The 17,123-nt window shown below is 42.1% G+C and overlaps 1 pseudogene across 1 annotated transcript; it reads left to right on the top strand.

Annotated features, from left to right (window-relative positions):
* The first annotated feature begins 7,325 nt into the window (after nt 1–7,325).
* Nucleotides 7,326–7,906, top strand: LOC311626403 (pre-mRNA-splicing regulator WTAP-like; annotated as a pseudogene). Its single transcript has one exon. The product of its transcript is annotated as a pre-mRNA-splicing regulator WTAP-like (transcript).
* The last annotated feature ends 9,217 nt before the right edge of the window (nt 7,907–17,123 follow it).

Here is a 17,123-nt window from a genome sequence, read left to right as displayed (position 1 = left end):
TCTGTGGTGACAGGGAGGGAAGCCTTGTTTTGACAGCGGTGCGATTGACAGGCTTCTGGGCCTCTCAGGAGCCGCGCCTGGGCGAGCGGGCTGGACTGACCAATCCCCGCAGCGGAGGGGCGGGCCCGGGCGCTAAGAATGGAATGCGCTCCGAGACCAGCCGCCCGGGGGGCGCGGGTGCCCCAGCTAGGATGCGAACGTGTATGAGCACCCGCCGGCGCGCCGTGTACCTTTCAGGAAGTTTGGATATTCGAAATAAGCCCGAAAATCAAACAGAACTGCGGGATAGCAAAGGGAGGGGGCCAGGGGAAGAAACACTCCCTCTGCAAAGCAAAGCAGTTTAGAGGGAAGGGAACGGTGCGTATTAATGTCGAAACGTCTGGGGTAATGGAGTGTAACTTCCACCATCAGCGGTTCCTTGGCTCTCAGTCACCCCTTGGAAGTCAAGTCCATACAGAGTCAAAACTACGGTTTACTGGGGCCCTAGAGTTGAAGAATTTGCTTAAGATTTTATAAAGAGATTTTCCGTTCACTCTGCAATGCGAATAAATATGACAAGGGAAGCGCATCAGATAAAAGAGGTGAGGGTAATAGGAAAGTGAACGAATTAAATCCCTGTGGAGAGTGACCTTTAACAAAGCACAATAATGGTTAATGTTGGCTAACTACAAGGTGAGGTGAGGAATTATTCTCTTATCATGAAACATCCCTCTTTGATAATGGTTCAACCACCTTTCTCTAGACCATCCTGTGTAAACATATTTTGCTCATTTCCAAAAGAAATGTCTTTAGATGATGCATTAAGTCACTGAAATTAACCACAACATGCTCACATAGATGCAGAGGATGGCTCTGAGATTTCCCCGGTAGGACGGAAGATTTGACCTTTTGATTTAAAGGCTGTTTAATATTGGAAACTATATTAAATTTCTTATAACATTAAATTATATTTTAATTATTAATAATTTAATACTGTGAGAAGTTACTTGTTCCTTTGGCCAAGAACAGGAGAAATTCTTCAGCCTTTTAGACCCAGAACTTAAAATCTCAGAGTTATATAAATACAAGGAGATTTAAGGGCCATATAGGGCAGCCCTTTTTTTCTTTTGCAGATGAGATGAAGGCCTAAGGAGGCTTATTTTCTTGTCTACTAGTTAGTGCAAGATCTGAAATTAGAATCTGCCACTCAACTCCTCCAGGGATCTCTTCACTACTTTATCTGGCTCCTCTGGGCTGGAACCAGCCAGACCTGGATGAGGCCCTTGGGAGTTGATATTTACCAACTTTTAGGTAAGCCTGAGAAAGCTTGAATTTACCTTTTCATTGTATATACAAATGCAGCCCAGTAATGAATGTACTGTAGACTAGCAACCTATGGTTTTAAAACCAACACTGCCCTCTAGTGAGATTCAGAGAACTGCATTCATAATGGCAAATGCTTTTTTCTTTCTTTATGATCAGTAAAAGATTGGGGAAACTCAATTAAAGTTTCCTCTTCTGCTATCTGCCTTTATAACCCACAGTACAGGAAGGAAGTGAAAGGCCATGCAAACTTCAAACAACCGTATGTGCCCTTCACCTCCATCAGTTCAGGGAATTCTCATCTATCTTTATAGGAAGTACTTTCACTTACTATCCTTGACAAATATAACATTTTAGATTATCATTTTTCTTTGATATTCAACTAGCACTGTGGTTTATTTCTGGCTTCTTACAGCACTCACCATTTATTGAAGAGGCTTTGTTTTCTCCATTGTATATTTTTGGCTCCTCTGCCAAAAATTATTTGTCCATATACATGTGGTTTTATTTCTGGGCTCTAGATTTTGTTCCAACTATATGATATCCATTTGGACTCCTCTCTTATCTCTTCCCACCCTTAGCAGCCTACTCTCTCACCCTCGTGTGATGGTAAACATGCACACACTCACACACACATAGCCCACTCTTGAGTGTCTATTCATAAAGGCTGTTGTCTAATTCAGAGGTCGCCAACCTTTCAGACCTCATGGACCACCAGTGGTCCAGGGACCACCTGTTGGCGAGCACTGATCCATAAGTTTCCTTTCAGACCTCACGGACCACCAGTGGTCCGCGGACCACCGTTTGGAACCGCTAGTCTAATTCAGCATTTTTCAACCGCTGTTCCACAGCACACTAGTGTGCCGCGAGATGTTGCCTGGTGTGCCGTAGGTGCAGACAAGACAAGAATTTTATAATTTTTCACTATTTTGTTTACTTAATATTTCATAATAAAGTAATTATAAAATACTTTCTTTGTGTTTATTTGATTCCTATTCAAGAGAATTACTTTATATATAGTCAATATAGGCACAGAGTTAAATTTTTTAACATTTTCTAATGGTGGTGTGCCTCGTGATTTTTTTCATGAAACAAGTGTGCCTTTGCCCAAAAAAGGTTGAAAAACACTGGTCTAATTCATTCTGTTTTTTCTCGGACAGTTGGACCCTGATCTAGCATAAACTCAGAAAACTTCTCCTGGTATTCATGTTTGCAGTTTTTTTTAAAACCTCCATTGAAACTGCTTCTACTCAGGGACAGATTCTACTCTATAGCTACACTCCCCAGATTGAGAAAAAGGTTTGGTTAAGTCTGCAGCCGTGGACACATTTCTACCCCTCCATTAACAAGCCCTCTTTCCAAATTACTATCATCCGAAATGCCTCCTCCCAACAAATTGGAAGTTGGGGGTGGAGAAAGGAGGTGAGTAAGAGTAATGACTTAGCAATTCAAATGTCACCACCATAAAGGGGTCTTCTCTGACCACAAATCTCAGCTTGCCCTTTCAACCCCACACTTATACCATGTTTTTCTTTTCTTTTATTTTTTTTGTTCTTTGTTTTTTTTAACATATTTTATTGATTTTTTACAGAGAGGAAGGGAGAGGGATAGAAAGCTAGAAACATCGATGAGAGAGAAATATCGACCAGCTGCCTCCTACACACCCCCTACCAGGGATGTGCCTGCAACCAATGTACATGCCCTTGACTTGAATCGAACCCGGGACCTTTCAGTCCGCAGACCAACGCTCTATCCACTGAGCCAAACCGGTTTCAGCCACACTTATACCATGTTATGCATTTTGTTGTTTTACTTTCTAGTAGGATTTTATCACTTGAATAAACTGTCCTATCTGTGGCATGTTTACATACTTTTGTATTGTCATGCTGACCTCCTATCTTTGCCCCATTGAAATGGAGAATGCAATCTCTATGTGCATAAAGACTATTTTGTTGTTATATCTGCAGCTCCCAGAACCAAGCGTAGCACAAAATAGATGCTTAATAAATATTTGCATACCGCCGAAACCGGTTTGGCTCAGTGGTAGAACATCGGTCTGTGGTCTGAAAGGTCCCAGGTTCGATTCCGGTCAAGGGCATGTACATTGGTTGCGGGCACATCCCCGGTAGGGGGTGGGCAAGAGGCAGCTGGTCGATGTTTCTTTCTCATCGATGTTTCTAGCTCTCTATCCCTCTCTCCTCCTCTTTGTAAAAAATCAATAAAATATATTTTAAAAATATATACATATATTTGCATACCGATATAGCTCCTGGGGCAATGGAAACTAAGGAGAAAATAAACAAATGGGACTTCATCAAAATAAAAAGCTTCTGCACAGCAAAAGAAACCATCGACAAAACAATAAGAAAGCCCACTGCATGGGAGAACATATTTGCTAATGTTATCTCTGATTAGGGTTTAATCTCCAATATTTACAGAGAACTCATACAACTTAACAAAAGGAAGATAAATAATCCAATCAAAAAAATGGGCAACGGACCTAAATAGACACTTTTCGAAAGAGGACATTCAGAAAGCCAAGAGACATATGAAAACACTAGAGGCATGATACACAAAATTCGTGCACAAGTAGGCCTTCCCCCGGCTGCGGGCTCTGGCTTCCCTCTGACACCTGGGTCCTGGGCTTCCCTCGCAGCCCCAGCATCGTCTGAGAGGTCGTCTGGGAGGCCGTCCAGTCTAATTAGCATATTAAGCTTTTATTATTATAGATGCTCAAAGTCATTAATCATCCGAGAGGTGCAAATCAAAAAGGCAATGCGATACCATCTCACACCTGTCAGAATGGCTATCATCAACAAATGGCAAGTGCTGTTAACGATGCGGAGAAAAAGGAACCTTCGTGCATTCCTAGTGGGAATGCAGACTGGTGCAGCCACTGTGGAGAACAGTATGGAGTTTCCTCAAAAAACTAAAAATAGAAATACTGTTTGATTTATATAACAAACATTTACTAAACAAATAAAAACTTTAAAAATTGTATATCCAGTAAAATTATGTATAGTTATTTCCATTTCTTGACATATTTTTGTCATTTTTCTTTCCTGCAAACTGTGTTAGCCCCTGATTCTGCCTTTCTTATTAGGTTTAGAAATGATAGCATAAATACAGTTATATGCATACTTTTTAAAAAATTTTTTCTTTTTCAGAGAGGAAGGGAGAGGGAGAGATAGAAGCATCAATGTTGAGAGGGAATCATTTATTGGCTGCCTCCTACATGCCCCACACTGGGGATTGAGCCAGCAACCCCAGCATGTACCCTGACCGGGAATCAAACCTTGACCTTGGTACACCTTTTTCTTAACTTCTTTTACACATCTTGGACATTTCTCTCCTTTTTCACCCACATCGACCTTCCCACTCCTTGCAAAGTAGCTCATTGTTACTCCTTGCAAAGTAACTCATTGTTAACAACCTAGAATGTACCTTTTCAGCTTTGGCCTACATTCATTTATATGTATATAACATATGAAATGTGTGTTTGTTATTGATTTATTTTTTAAAAGTGGGAGGAGTGGAAATATTTTTATACAATCTTCCTTTTCTCATTCAATAATACTTTATAAGAATCCCACCATCTCATCTACAATATCAACTAATTCATTCTCTTAAATAAATGCACAATATTCCATGGTATACACAGAATATAACTTATTGGGGCATTGCTATATTTAGGGAATTCAATTTCTTTCTGTAGTTTTTCACCACTACATTGTTGTAGCAATCATTTTTGTCCACATGTATTTATGAACCAGTTGTTTCATTTCCACCAGATAGATTTCTAGTAGAATTTTGGGGTTTAAAGGTATATGTATTTTTTATTCTAATAGATAAACGTTAGATAGATTTCCCAAATAATCACACAACTTCACACTCTACCTTAATGGATACTGTAGTCATTTCTGCTTATCTTATAGCTATAAAACTATATTCCATTGGTATTTTAATTTTCACTTTCCAGATTACTAAGCATTCTTTCAAATATTTCTTGGCTATTTAGACTTAGTCTTCAATAAATTGTCTATACGTGTGTTTTGCCTAAGTTTCCATTGTATTGAATGCTTTTCTCTTCTCAATTTGTAAGAATTCTGTAGTAAACCCGAAGATGCCACTCTTAGGTCCTGCTTCAATACGCCTCCAGTTGTGAGGCATATGTTGGGTTCACTGGCAGCCTCCAACTATTTGATTGCTCAGGGTCTACCTCAATTTTTGAACCAAGTTCCTGTTCTTTAAAAAAAATGGGCAAAGCTTCATTTTCTTCTTAAGTTTAGATAAATATAAGTCCTAATATGAGGAGAAATTCCTCAAACACATTGAGGATGAAAGGAATTTGTTCATGATGAATTAAGCTATGAGGAAAGGATGTAATTATTATTTATTTTTAGTAATTCTTCTTTCTCCATAGATTGAAAACATCTCAAAGGCCTTCAAAGGGGCAGCGACCAGGAAGGATCTTCCCTAAATAGGGAAGAAAAAGCCGGAGGAGGGAAAGGTTGGGGAAGAGAAGGAGGCAGGGAGATAAAAAGGAGCGAAAGGAACAAAAAAAAACACCTCAAAGACAGAGTAGGATCTTATTCATCCCTTTATCTCCCATAGCAAACAGCATTATGTACTACACATAATAGGAACTCTATACTTGTCTACTAAGTTGAATTGAATAGTCTTACATAATTTATTTAAGCTTTAAAATTTTAAAAAAAAAACTATTTTGGTGTAAGAATTAAAAGAGTTAGAAGAAGAGCAGAATATTAGCATATCTTATGTACAGCATATCTTCCTGAACCAATATAGGCATTTAAATAAAGTCAGTGTTTCCTAAATTTTGTTGGTTAATTTGTGATGCATTAATGAATGAATATAGTCTTCAAAAGTATTTTTAGTAAAAAAAGAAAAGAGGATAGTAATATCTATCAAACTCATCATTACTACTAGGAAAAGGCTCAAAAATTAACTATATTAAACAGCAAAATTATTCTGTTCTATTGATAGAATATATATTAATTTGAATTGGTTTGTATTTTTTATTTCCACAAACACTTAAAACTTGAAAAAATTAGCTTCTATTTCAAGCAGACTTTTAGGATGCTTTAGCTGAACTGTATTCAATTAACAAAAGTTGTTTCTCATTTTGTTTTTGGTATATAATATTGTGATAATTAATAAACAGATTAATTAATCTGTCTCATTCAGATTAACAAACAGGTTAATATTTTAAACAGATTAAAATATAGTGATGCTGTTTACTTTTTAACCCTTCATCTTGAAAGTAAAATAACCCAAAGCCAAACTTTTACAATAGAGAACAAAAGTTACTACTTTTAACAATTCTTGCTGCTAATTATTCTTTTTCTTTTCTTTTTTTCTTTTTTTTAAATTTTTTACAGAGAGGAAGGGTGGGGGATGGAGAGTTAGAAACATTGATGAGAGAGAAACATCGATCAGCTGCCTCTTACACACCACCTACTGGGGATGTGCACGCAACCAAGGTACATGCCCTTGACTGGAATCGAACCTGGGACCTTTCAGTCCACAGGCCAACACTCTATGCACTGAGCCAAACCAGTTTCGGCTATTGCTGTTAATTCTTTAAAAATATATTAAAGTTATAATTTAAATGCCAAAGGTTAAAAACAGAGAATCTTAAAATCAGCAAAAGAAAATCAGTTACCTACAAGGGAGCGCCCACAGGACTGTCAGCTGATTTCTCAACAGAAACTTTTCAGGCCAGAAGGGAGTGGCAAGAAATATCCAAAGTGATGAATAGCAAAAACCTACAACCAAGATTACTCTACCCAGCAAAGCTATCATTTAGAATTGAAGGTCAGATAAGGAGAAGCTAAAGGAGTTCATCACCACCAAACTATTATTACATGAAGTGTTTAAGTGTCTTAAGAAAAATAAATAAAAGATCAAAAATATGAACAAGGGAGCTCGGGGGTCGGCAGGGGGTAGGGAGGGGGACTCTGGGCAGCACTGGCACAGCCTCTGGCTGGAAAGGATTCAAGATGACCAAGGAGGAACCTCTACCCAACAAGGTTTGACTAAGTGAGACATACTTCAAAGTTATGGCACGAGATGGGTTAATTTTAAGATGGAAACAGTATTAAGCATATGTGCAAGCTTTGGGGGGCAAGTACAGAGATCTGTACTCTAATGATGTAACTGGCTTAAGGAAATGGGAAGAAAAACTAAAGCAACAGCAGCACGAGTCTGCACCAATGGAAAACATCCTTGTAATGGGACTAGCAACCAAGGAGCAAGAGCTGCAAGAGCGTACTACTCAAATCCAGTATCTCAAGTAAGTCCAGCAGCCCAGTGTCAGCCAGCTGTGATCAACCATGGAAGACCCTGCCATCAACTTGATTTTCCTAAAAATGAAAGGTGAACTGGAACAGACTAAGGACAAACTGGAACAAGCCCAAAATGAACTGGGTGCCTGGAAGTTTACGCCTGATAGGGAAACAAGTCACACTCCTCAGTCCAGGCCTCCCTGACAGTCGCACTAGGAGAAAGCTGTGGTGGGACAGCCAAGTATTCATTTCCACACCAAGACTCAGACTTTTTGAGCCACAAAAGCCACATTCTTATACTATCCAGCTTGTAATGGCTAATGTAAAACTTACCAGATGACCCTTGTGCTTCAGCTTTTTTCTCTTCCCCCTCCCCTTGCTTCAGAGGCCTGATGGCGTTGGACTATTCCAAAGAAGTGGCCACCTCTGAAAAATCCCCCATCTAGGACATGCAGACACTTGAGAAATATTTCCGTTTGAATAAAATAGAGGGAGAAACAGAAGTCTTGAGTCTGTGGCACACTGTGTCTTCAGACAGTTTGGAGGAATGAAAACCTATAGATTTAAAATCATAAACTGAATGTGTAAAATTCCAGTAAAATGTAAAAATGGAATTTGCATCGCTCTTAACCTTGAGCATAGTGACTTAGAGACAGTGTATATCCATATTGCCTATAAGACTGTTCATGATCATTGTTGAACTTCTTGGTCAAAACTCAAATGAGGTGAGCCTTGCATTTAAGGTTTTATTTGCTAGGAAACTACTTAATAGATATCAGTACAAGTAATACATCTATTTAGCCATTTCATTTTGGAGTCCGTATTACTTGATTGAGCCTTAAATCAATGTGGTTTGAATCAATGGTCTGTTCTTTGAATGGCTGCTAATTCTGTAGATAATCTTACTGAAGACTGTACAAACATGAAGGTGTGGTATCAAACTTCAGGTTTAAACTATCTGAAGCAATAGAAACATTCATTTCACGACTAGATTGTATAAGGATACTGGCTGTGATGAGACTCACTGTATTATTTTTTAATAATGAAATTTATTAAACCCCCATTCCATTCAACAGACACATATTGATAGAGCATTGTCATTGGTGTTAACGGGGGAATGTGTTCCTTCATTGTATTTTGGGCCTTTGGTATTGAATTCTTGATATTAAATTAAATATGACTTTTAAAAATGAACTAAATGGCAATAAATGCATGTCTATCAACAACTGAATCTAAAAATCAAAATAAATAAATAAGGAATTTAATGAACAAAATAAACTATTAATAAAATAGAACCAGAGGCATGCAAACATAGAACAGACTGATAAAGTGGGGAAAGGGCTTGGGAAGAGATTAACCAAAGAATTAAATGCATATATGCATTACCTATGGACACATAAAACAGGGTGGACGGCCTGGGGCAGGCAGGAACCAGGTGAAGGGGGGCAAAGAGGGAATAAAAGGGAGACATCTGTAATACTTTTTAAAGGTTTAAAGAAAAAAGACTGAGGAAAAAGAGAAGACAGTAATATCTAGCAAACCCATCATTACTGCTAGGAAAATGCCTAAAGATCAATGGTATTAAATAGCAAAATTATTCTGCTCTAGAATATGTTTTAATTTGTATTTTTTATTTCTACAGACACTTAAAACTTGAAAAAATGAACTTATATTGCATGCAGACTTTTAGGGTACTTTAGCTGAACTGTATTCAATTAACAAAAATTGTTTCCCATTTATTTTTTAGCAAGTAAAAATATTATTTTAGCAAATAAAATAGTATGAGCTAATCTTTAAACAGATTAAAACATTGTCATATTTATGCTGTGTATTTTTAAATAACCCTTTAAAATAAACCAAAGTCAAATTTTTACAGTAGAAAACAAAAGTTACCACTTTTAACAATTATTGCTGCTGATTCTTTAAAAACATATGACAAAAATGCTTACTTAAAATCGTGAACTGTTATCAGAGGCCTCCGGTTAAATTTCCTATAGCTTTAAGACCTTGGCAAATTAATCTCTTATTCTCCATCCCCTCACCTGCAATATGAAGATAACAGAACCTACTTGAAAGATTGCTATGAGAATGAAATGACTAAGTAGATTTATTATAAAGTATAAGGTGAGGTCTTGATAAATAGCAGCTATAATAACCACCATTATTTACATACTTACACCATTATTTACAAGTTGTAATTACTTACAACTTGGCTATGCGTTATGTCACATTTTGCTAATATCACACATTCTCAGCTACCTTTTAAAAATATTTATACTGCCCTAGCTGGTTTGGCTCAGTGGATGGAGCATCAGCCTGTGGACTAAGGTCCCATGTTTGATCTGGCCAAGCGCACATGCCTTGGTTGCGGGCTCCATGCAAGAGGCAGCCAATCAATGTTTCTCTCTCATCATGGATGTTTCTCTCTTTCCCTTCCTCTCTGAAATCAGTAAAATACATTTTTTTAAAAAAAATAATTTTAAAAATTTGTGCACAAAAATTTTCCTAGACATAAAGTTATCTCGTTGTAATTATTTACAGCTGGGCTATGCATTATGGCATCCATCGCCCATAGGACCGGTCCTCCGCCCTCCTTTACAAATATGTCTTCCAAAGGAGATCGCCGGGCCACACGGCGCCCAGTCCGCACGGTGGCTTCCCCGCGACCGGCTCCCCAGGCTGTGCGGGTCCCGGCGGAGCCCGGCGGGTCGAGCCGCGGGAGCCCGGGCTGGGCGGAGGGGAGGGTCCCGGCCCCGCCGCCCGCGCCGCCAGCCCGCCCGCCCGGCGGGATGAGTGACAGGACGGACGGCAGGTGCTTTGCGGCGGCCGGGGCTCCTCCGAGCCCCGCGGGGAGCGTGTGCCTCTGGGAACCGCCCCTCGGCTGGCTCCGGCCTCCCGACGGCGCCGCGCCCAGTCCACCCGGGGTCCCCGCCACCTCGCCGAGCCCAGGTCCCAGGGGCCGACGGGGTTCCGAGGGGACCGGCGGGCACAGCGTGCGGCGCATGGGGCCGGCTTAACCGTCCGCCCTCCGCCCCGCCGGCCGGGAGCAGGCGACAGCGGCCCAGAGCCGGCCGCCCCGCCGGCCGCCACGACGCCCACCGCCCGCTCTGCCCGGACGCCCGGCCTCGGCCCACCTGGCGCCCCTCCCCCCGCGGCGCCGCCCGCGACGTCGCCCTCCCCCCCCCCCCCCCCCCCCCCCCGCAGCTCATTCCCCGCGAAGAGAGCCGCCCAGAGCGCGGGCAGCCCTAGGAGCGACGCCACGGAGCTGCCAGACGGCCGTCCACCCCGCTCCCGCTCCGGTTTCCGAAGGGCGCGGAGGAAGATGGAGAGCGATCCCATGGCGGTGAGGACGGGGTGGCGGCGGGGAGGAGAGGGCGGCGGGGGGTCTGGAGCCCAAACGCCCCCTCTCTTGCGGGGAGAAGCGCGGACCGGCGGCCCCGTCGACCCCTGCGAGGAGCGGCCTGCCAGTCTGTCAGCCCCGACGGATTGTGTCCTGGGTTCGGGAAGGCGCGGCCGCTGGGCCTGGCCGGGTCCAGGCAGGTTGGGGGTGGGGGGAGAACCTCGGAAACCGCCGGAGGTTTTGGGGGGCGGTGGGGGCAGGGGCCCTGTGCACCCGAAAGGGTCCGGGCTGGAGAAAGAGCTTTCCCGCCCAAACTGGGCTTTGACGCTCGCTTGGTCGCTCCTGCGCCGCGAGGGGTTGTCGGGGCGGCGCCTCCTCCCTCCTCGACTGGCCCGTGGGGGCCCCGAGGGCCTGGGAGAAGGGCGCGGGCGGCCCAGGCTGGACCGGACCCCCCCAACACCCCAAGTGCACGGGTCCGAGCAGATCGCTGAGCAGGGGGAGGGGTCATGGAGGGACGAGAGGGGGAGGGGCGCGGGCGGGGCGGAAGGAGCGGAGTTGGCGTCGTCACTCGCAGCCCCGCCCCGCGCCCGCGGGGGCAGCCAATCAGTTTGCGCCACGCCGAGGCCGCGGGCTTAGCCACGCACGAGGCCGACGTCGGGTCGGTGCCGTTGAGGGTTCCCGCCACGGCTGCTGGCGGGTTTGTGGGGCAAAATTTCTCGCTGGTTAGCCTTTTTTTCCCTCCCGCACTTTGGTGGGGAGGGGGTGGACCCTCGTGTCAGCGCCCAAATTGACGATGACCCGCGAGAACCCGAGGAAGTTGTCTCCGCGGCCATTTCCTCCGGGGCCTCCGCCTGCTGGCCTCGCAGGGGACGGAGCGTCGAGGCCGTGACTGCGACGGTTAGCCGCCCCCTTCCTGTCGCGTCGGCGGGCAGAGTAGCTGAGGCGAGGGGTCAAGGTTAATCCTCAGCGGGTGGCGGTGGCGGAGGCGCATTCCTTTGGAGGCCGTTTTTTGTTTTATATAAACTCGGTGGTGCTGGGAACTTACTGAGCAAAGGACCCCTCTCCTAACCCAGTAACAGCCCCTAAGGCCGCACACTGGCTTTTTCATACGTTTGCAAAGCAATGGCCGGCGCGATTGGCGGGATTGGAGGCGTTGGTGTCTAACTCGCTGCTTGGCTGCCCTTCTCTGAGGACCCGAGGGGTCGCCTCTACCAGCTAACACTCGAGTATTTTCTAGGCTCATACTGTGTTCTGAGACCTACAGGTCGCTGGTTGGCATGTGATGAGCAAGAAGCCATGATTTCGTCCGTTCCACAAACGTTTCCCGAGTCCCTGCTATGTTGTACCGTCACTGCTTTAGCTGCTGCAGTGAACAAAACGGGCAAAGCCCCTTCCCTTGTGCACAGTGCCTTGTGGCGGAAAGAGACAATCAACGTAATACATATTGTGTTGGAAAGGGATAAGTGGTGAAGAGAAGAAGCAGGTGCAGCCCACGATAGAGCAGGAGCCTTAGAATGGAGTGCACTGGATGTAAAAAGTTGGCCTTCCCCCTCACACCCCCAGGAACGCTTCACTAGTTTCTCTAGATTGGGAGTAAAGCACTCTGTTCACTTCCACTCGTGCCACGCCTCTCTCGATGATGAGAGCAATGGGGGTGGCTTTTATTTAGACAAATTTTCAAACTAATGAGCTCATCCATTGAACTCATTTTGTAAGAGAATTTCATGAAGACTGATTTTTTTAAAGTTTGCAAGTAGATCATTTCTACACTTTGTAAACACGCGGAGACAAGAGTATATCTATTCTATATTTTTTAGCAATACCAATCCACAGTTGAAAAATAAAATTAAGCATCCCAAAATCATCTATTCTAGGCACTGTGTCCTACAAGTGAAGTTAAAATTAACCTCCAAATGCCCAGAGAGGACGCTTATGTTGAGATTGGATTCCAAATTTCTTCAATTGGAAACAACAATATAGTAATTTTTAAATGTGATGAGTTCTCTGTGGTTTAACAGATGTTTTTGTGAACTGCCATATTAGGAAGAATGTGTTTTTTTCCTCTTACGACAACACGGAGAATAGAGCCCATAAGGCAAGCCTATAGCCTCATAGTCCCCACTGGCCTAGTGGTTTGTGCATCTTGCAAAGATTCATTTAGAGATGATGGTTTATTGGCTAATGAAGTGAAGAGGAGACAAAATGTGAAAAAGAGCAATTCCATTATCTAAATTGAAATTCATTTTTATGTATTTGTTTCTCTGAAAATTGAAATTATGAACTTCAAGCTTTTTAAAGAACTCATTTAGTATATTAGATTGTCCCAGAAGTGTGTTTAGTGTTCCTACAAGGAAAATAATTAGCAAGTTCTTGAGTTGGTTTCTCTTAAAAATTCTATTCCCAAGTCTTCTTTTTTTAGATGTACCTTAAGAATCTACCGTGTTTCCCCGAAAATAAGACATCCTCCGAAAATAAGACCTACTTACAGGTTTCCTTCTTAGTGAAATATAAGGCAGCCCACCGAAAATAAGGCCCCCCTAGGCTAAACATGAGAGATTTGTTCCACTGATTCTGAAAGAAATGGAATCATAAGAAATTCACCAGGAAATTCAGGAATTGGATTGTTATGATGATGTTCTAGAAGATGATGACATGATTGTCATTGAATGAGTAAATTCTTGATACTGTGGGATTCACAGTTTGTCTGGTTTGTGTTGACAACTACCATATTACCGTACCGTATACAAGTAATAAATTTCCTTTATTTTCATTTAACAATAAATGTGTACCATATTCTTCTTCATGGAAAAATAAGACATCCCCTGAAAATAAGACTTAGCGCATCTTTGGGAGCAAAAATTAATATAAGACACTGTCTTATTTTCGGGGAAACGGTATTATCTTGCCATTGTGCAAAGTCTTATATTCATTAAAATCTAAATTGGACCTCCTGACAGAATTGTGAACATATGACTATATACCGAGCTCAATTATTTGGTTTAAAAATGCATACCTATAGGTGGTACATGCCCCAACCATGGATTGAACCCTCAACCTAAGTATGTGCCCTGTAGGGGAATCAACCACAACCTTTTGTGTACAGGATGATGCTCCAACTCTCTGAGCCACCCAGCCATGGCTAGGTATAGCATAATTTTTAATGAAATTAGTCAAATCTTCTAACTAACAAGTGCATTTTAAAAAATAATGTTAGAACTAAAAAACAGTAAATTTGAATGTCAGTGTTTATTAACTTGTCAATGTTCTTTGGCCAGAAACTGTCAGGAGCACATCTGTAGTTTAATAAAATTGAATCTATTAAATTGTTGTCCTTCATAGGGTATACACCACAGGACCTATCAGTAAGATGATGTTAAAAAGAACTTACAGGGTTTAGGCTTGAGTTAAGCATTTTTTGGAGAGAGAGCAAGGAAGAGGGCTTTTCTCTGAAATGCATGTTGTCAGGATGTGGGAGTAATTGATTAGTATGTTAATTCTTATAGGCAAGAAATATAGATAAGGCTAAAGCTGATAAAGGAGGAGGAGCAGTCACTCATTTCAGCCAGAATAGAGGGGTGTTTAGTCATTCTCGTTGCTTAGACAATGCTTTTGTTCTTGCCAATGTTCAGACGTTGATTATGGAATTTTATCTCGATCCACCACAATCACAGAGTAGCCTTGTTGGTGTTTTGTTAACAAGAAAATACCACAGCCTAGCTATGAGTTATAGGTCAACACCTAACACTACCAGGACTAAGTCGGTTATGCCAGGCTAACTCCTAGCTTTCCAGGGCTACTTTTCTCTTTCTCAAATTTCTTTGAGTTTAAAATTCCTCCTTAATACTTAGAGTATTTAAATGGCAATAATATTTAAGTGGCATACTTAAAAATTAACATAAGTATCTATATATATTCTACCCTGTTTCCCCAAAAATAAGACAGTGTCTTATATTAATTTTTGCTCCCAAAGATGCACTAAGTCTTATTTTCAGGGGATGTCTTATTTTTCCACGAAGAAGAATACGGTACACATTTATTGTTAAATGAAAATAAAGGAAATTTATTACCTGTCTACGGTACGGTAGTATGGTAGTTGTCAACACAAACCAGACAAACTGTGAATCCTACAGTATCAAGAATTTACTCATTTATTCAGTGACAATCATGTCATCATCTTCTGGAACATCATCATAACAATCCAATTCCTGAATTTCCTGGTGAATTTCTTGTGACTCCATTTCTTTCTGAATCAGTGGAACAAATCTCTCATGTTTAGCCTAGGGGGGCCTTATTTTCGGTGGGCTGCCTTATATTTCACTAAGAAGGAAACCTGTAAGTAGGTCTTATTTTCGGGGAAGCACGGCATATATATATATATATATATATATATATATATATATATATATATATATATATATATATATATATATATATATATATATATATATATATATATATATATATATATGCCGTGCTTCCCCGAAGCGATCATCCAATTGTTTGACCGTTCACCTGGTAGCTATGATGCGCAATGACCACCAGGGGGCAGATGCTCCAACCAGTAGAGGAGGGAACCTGATTCCTCGTGGAATTGGCCATGGGTTAGGTTGCTGCTGGGGCACTGTTGGCCCCGAATCTGCTTCACCTGCACCCTAGACCCAGAGAGGAGGGAGCCTGATTCTGGGGTGCATCACCTGAGAACCTTCCTCTTGCAATCCAGGGCCCCTCAGGGGATATCAGCTGCTTTTGGCCTGATCCCCACAGCTCAGGCTGAGGGATCCCACTAGTGCACAAATCTGTGCACCGAGCCTCTAGTGTTAATATATTTAAGGCTTTATCTATAATGGAGTAGATTCTACATTTCCTCTTTTTATGTTGCCCCCAAAAGTTATTAGCTTTAATTATAATTTTAGTAAATTAGCATAAAATTAAAGTCTGAAGTATATTTTATTTAAATGACATCTTTTTTTAATATTTTTATTGATTTTTTACAGAGAGAAAGGGAAAGAGATAGAGAGCTAGAAACATCGATGAGAGAGAAGCATCGACCAGCTGCCTCTTGCACTCCCCCTACTGGGGATGTGCCCGCAACCAAGGTACATGCCCTTAACCGGAATTGAACCCGGGACCTTTCAGTCCACAGACCGACGCTCTACCACTGAGCCAAACTGGTTTCGGCTAAATGACTTATCTTTTTGAAACATACATATTTTCAGCCTGCATCAAAAATTATAGCCAGCCCTAACTGGTTTGGCTCAGTGGATAGAGTGTCAGCCTGCGGACTCAAGGGTCCTGGGTTCAATTCTGGTCAAGGGCATATGCCCCAGATTGCAAGCTCGATCCGCAGTGGGAGGCATGCAGGAGGCAGCCAATCAGTGATTCTCATCATTGATGTTTCTCTCTCTCCCTTTCCCTATCCCTCTCTAAAATTAATAAAAATAAGTATTTTTTTAAAGTTGCCCTAACCAGTTTGGCTCAGTGGATAGAGCTTCAGCCTGCGGACTCAAGGGTCCCAGGTTTGATTCCGGTCAAGGGCATGTACCTTGGTTGTGGGCACATCCCCATTAGGGGGTGTGCAGGAGGCAGTTGATTGATATTTTTCTCTCACCGATGTTTCTAACTCTCTATCCCTCTCCCTTCCTCTCTGTAAAAAAAATCAATAAAATATATTTTTTTAAAGTAATATCCAGTGTGCCCTAGCTGCTTTTGCTCAGTGGATAGAGCATCCACCTGCAGACTGAAGAGTTCTGGGTTCAATTGGTCTAGGGTACATGTCTGGGTTGTGGGCTCATCCACAGTAGGGGGCATGCAGGAGGCAGCCAATCAATGATTCTCATCATTGATGTTTCTATCTCTATCTCCCTCTCCCTTCTTCTCTGATATCAATAAAAATATATTTTTTTAAAAACAATAAAAACTTTTTTTAAATAGTGATATACAGTGCTAAAAGTTTAAAAAGAATTTTTATTTTTCAGCAAACATCAAATCAGACACAAACAGATTCATTGTCTTCATCCCCTAATCCTGCGTCACCTGTGCCTTTGAATAACCCAACAAGTGCCCCAAGATATGGAACAGTGATCCCTAATCGCATCTTCGTAGGAGGAATTGACTTTAAGGTACCTATTTCAGTGTACAACATGGTGTAATTTTTGCATTAGAAGTTATTTTAT

The sequence above is a fragment of the Pipistrellus hanaki genome (assembly GCF_964339955.1).
Source record: "Pipistrellus hanaki genome assembly, chromosome: 8".
NCBI classification, from domain to species: domain Eukaryota; kingdom Metazoa; phylum Chordata; class Mammalia; order Chiroptera; family Vespertilionidae; genus Pipistrellus; species Pipistrellus hanaki.
Note: the sequence above shows the minus strand (reverse complement) of the source record. Positions and strands in the feature narration are given on the sequence as shown.